Here is a 4,275-nt window from a genome sequence, read left to right on the forward strand (position 1 = left end):
AGTTCAGGCACACTCTCCACTATTGCGTAGGGTCTTAGCTGGGGTCATGCTTGTGGATTCCTGGGAATTTCTCTAGTCCCAGGTTTCTTGCTAGCCCCATAATGGCTCCCTCAATCAAGACATCTCTTTCCTTGTTCTTCCTCTCTGTCCTTCCTCCATCTCAACCAACCCATTCCCTCTAATTCTCCTTTGTCCTCACCTTCTTCCCTCCCCCTCTGCTTCTGCCTTTCCTTCTACTCCCACCCCCACGTGCCCAATTTCTCAAGAAGATTAGAGATGCACTAATCTACAGGAATAAGATAAGAATTTAAGGGATGGTTTATTTCTTTATTCATTTAGCAGAACAATAGCATTAGATTCTCTTGCAGGGCCCATGACCTAGCCAGGCATGTTGGCCCAGTTAACAATAATAGGTATGATGGGTTCTGTCTTGTGCAGCAGGCTTTAAATCCAATCAGAAAGTAGTTACTTACTCCCATACCACTCTTTGCCACTAGTGCACCAGTTTGGACATGTTCGGCAGGGCAGTTATTATTGCAATTCACCGGGCACAGGTGGGTAAGGCCGTTGCTTACTTTTATCCCTCTGGTAGCATACACAGAACCCTTCAGCACTATAAAAGCTAGCTAGTAGAGATGAAACTCCCAGGTTCATACCAACTTAATTTCTCCATACTCTATGACTCAAGTGAGTGGTATCTTTGACAACAGGTCCCGACCATTAATTTTTGGAGTGCAATCAAGAGCATTGGTAGTGCTTGAGGTGAGGTCTATGGGACCCCCGCTCCCCACTGTCTAGCAACTTGAAAAGAGGTAACCATTATCTAGCACTGGGTTTTTTTATCTGATAGCCTGTGGTGTCTGGGTGAGGGGTCTCCCCATCATAGGGTAACTCCTTTTAAACTCTCTCTCTCTCTCTCTCTCTCTCTCTCTCTCTCTCTCTCTCTCTCTTTCTCTCTCTCTCTGTGTGTGTGTGTGTGTGTGTGTGTGTGTGTGTTTTAGGAGGCTTCTACAGTAATAGGTTTCCATATGGCTTTCCCAAAGCTCTTTAGTCACTCCCTCCTCTACCCAGCCCTCCCATTTCTTATCCATTTTGACTTTTCAGATCCATTCTTCCCTTTGCCCCCTGCATGACACCTGTGCTTTAGTTTCCTTCCACTGAAATCTTCCTGTGTTCTATGGCTTTTCCAATTTAAACACTCATCTAAAGGTTCAAAACCAGAATCCATGTATAAGAGAGAACATGTAGCATCTCTCTTTGGGGGTTTGGGTTATCTCACTCAGAACAGTTATTTCCAGTTCCACCCATTTACCTTTGAATGTTAATTTTTTTTAAGGCTGAATAATATTATGTTGTGTATTTGTACTGCATTTTCATTATCTACTCATCAGTTAGTGGATATCTAGGCTGTTTCCATTCCCTGGGAATAGTCATGAACATGGATGAGCAAGTGTCTCTGTAGTAGGATAGAGAGTCTCTGGGGAATATAACTGGGAGTAGAATAGCTGGATCATGTAATAAATCTATTTCTGACGCTTTGAGGAACCTCCACACTGATTTCCATAGTCTTATTTCCCTATGTCTTTGCCAGCGTTTGTCATCGTTTGTGGGTTTTTTTTTTTATATTAGCCATTCCGACTATGGTAAGATAACATCTCAAAGTAGTTCTAATTTGCATTAAATTGAATGAAAATTTAATTGAATAATGACTAAGGATGTTGACTACTTTAGAAAATATTTCTGAAACATCTGCATTTCATCTTTTGAGGACTTTTTGCTTGTTTTCTTGATGTTTATTTTTGTTGTTGCTTTGGTTCTTTGTATATTCTAAACACCAACCATCTGCCAGATATATAGCTGGTAAATACCTTCCTCAATTTTGCAGGCTTCCTCTTTACTTAAATGATAGTGCCCTTTGGTGTTCAGAAACATTTTAGTTTCACGAGGCCCCATTTGTTAACTGCTGATCTTAACGCCTGTGTTACTGGAGCCCTCTCTGTTCAGAAAGTCCTTTATTATTTGTACAAGTTTAAGCATATCCTGTGTCTCCTCTATCCGTTTTGGGGTTCCAGGCCTAATGCTGAGGTCTCTGGTCCATTTGACATTGAGTTTTCTGCAGGGTGAGAGTTAAGGGTCTGTTTTCCTTCTACATGTCCCTGAGGAATTAGACAAAATTCTCAGTTCAACACTTGCAAGCTGAAGTAAAGAGCACATCATGAAGATCAAGTCAGCTTCATCCTAGAGATGGTTCAACATATGTAAATCAATGAATATAATGCAATACATCAATGAACTAAAGAACAAAAGACTGCAACTGTGTTAAGGAAGCTTTTCTGAACTTCAAAATTACCACCTGACTGGAGAAAGGACTCAAATCTAGGTGACTCATAATCCACACAAGTAATGGGTAAATTCTATCCTTTTCCTTTGTGGTTGTATCGCTATCTAGTACTTGAATGATTTTTTGTGTGTACTTATATGCATATATGTAGGTGCATACAGGTACATGCTTGTACGCATGTGTGTACGCATGTGTGGCTAGAGGCCAACTTTCAACATTATTCCTTAGGGTCTCTCTTTTGGCCTAGAGTTCACTAACTTGGTAAGACTAACTGGCCACTGAGCCCTGGAGACCCTTCTGGCTTCACCTCCCCAGTGCTAATAAGCACTTATTATTATCCCAGGGATAATAAGCATATTACACTCTATCTATTTTTTTAACATGGATAAAAGTCAGATTGTCATGCTTGCATGAGAAACAACTTACCAACTGAGCTAGCTCTCCAACCTTGCCAATGAACATTACTCAGTATCAAATGCAATGGACTGAATCAACTTTCAACTCATATAACTTACTCTTACTTTTAATTAATATTTTTAAAGTAGCACACAAATTAATAGGTTCCACTGTGGCCTTTTCATACATAATGTGTGTCCTTTTGGCTGGTTTCCTTCTTTCTCCAGATGGTTCTCACTTCTGCTTTCATGTATTCCACTACCTGATTGCCCCAATTTATATTATTATTGTCTATCCAGGAGGATGGAAGCCTCAGGAAGGCAAGGAATATATTTTGGCTTATACATTTATGAGCAAGTTGAGTGTGCTGTTGTAGATCTGTCATCCTAGTACTTTAGAGGCTGAGGCAGGAGGATTATGTGCAAGTCTGGCCTACATAGGAAGACCCAGTTACAAAAAAAATTCATACAAAGTACAAATCTAACTGCTCTGGGGAGAGGTCCAAGGGCTGTTCTCGAGCTGTCTGCTTTGACCCTAATGTTGTCAGGGCCTGCCCTTGGATTTCCCAGTATGGAATGGGTATAGAGGTTACATGGCCACCTCTCCTGTATAATTGTGCTGCAGGGCCTCTGGTAAGGGAGCCTGGTGTGCAAATGGGCCAATAAACTAAGGAAGGGGCACTGGTTGGACTGTTTCAAAGTCTTGCTGGGCTCTGACTCCAGGATGCTACAGACACTTGAACAAAGAAATGGCACTGGGTCTTGTCCAGCCGATCTGGTCCTCTTGGAAGTAAAAGCACAGCAGAGGCCAGGTGGGTGAGCCCCCTTTTCTGGGAGATGAGTGATAAGAACTGGAGAATTGGTCCAGGGTGGTTATGAGTAAAGGGGTGGCCTCTCTTTATCCTCCATGGCACCTTGATAGGTTGAGGTATGCCAGGAGAAGTATTGCCTGGTCTGAGATTGGTCCAACCTTCTCAGGAGTTATGTTGGTTGGAGCACATTGTGGTACACCACGATTAGCAGAATAAATTAGGATCTGGGAGAGGAATCTGCAGGTGGAGATGCAGGGAACCAGAGGATAGGAGGAGCCTGAGAATGAGCCTTGCGTGGCGGACACGGAAGTCAGTTGAAACATGTTGGTGAGATGGTACAAAGGAGGTGGGAATGCCTTAACTGTATGTGTATTGTTAGGCCTGAGGACCTCTTCCATCTTTGTCAAGGGGAGTGTCCAAATCCATTTTAAGCAGTGTGCTAACCTCATTTCTTTGAATTCTCTTTTGGGCACTATAAATGGATGCTAAGGGCATTCACCAGCTATAGGATAAAGAAACATGCTCTACCCTACCTCTCTCTGTTGAGGGGGGAGTGGAGGGAAGACAGCTGAAAAATATGAGATTCCCTGCTTACACATCCACAAAATGGCCCCCTGCTGGCTACTATTAACTGTTACCTCGACACAACCTTATGTCACCTGGGAAGAGAGTCCTAGGAGTTGTCTAGATCAGGTTGGCCTGTGGGCATGCCTATGGGTATTTGTCT

General features: G+C 42.6%; 1 pseudogene; it reads right to left on the minus strand.

Moving 5' to 3' along the window:
* Positions 1-3,864: 3,864 nt before the first annotated feature.
* Positions 3,865-3,963, minus strand: LOC119805649 (annotated as a pseudogene).
* Between the last annotated feature and the right edge of the window lie 312 nt (positions 3,964-4,275).

This window comes from Arvicola amphibius, chromosome X (assembly GCF_903992535.2).
Source record: "Arvicola amphibius chromosome X, mArvAmp1.2, whole genome shotgun sequence".
Taxonomy (NCBI): domain Eukaryota; kingdom Metazoa; phylum Chordata; class Mammalia; order Rodentia; family Cricetidae; genus Arvicola; species Arvicola amphibius.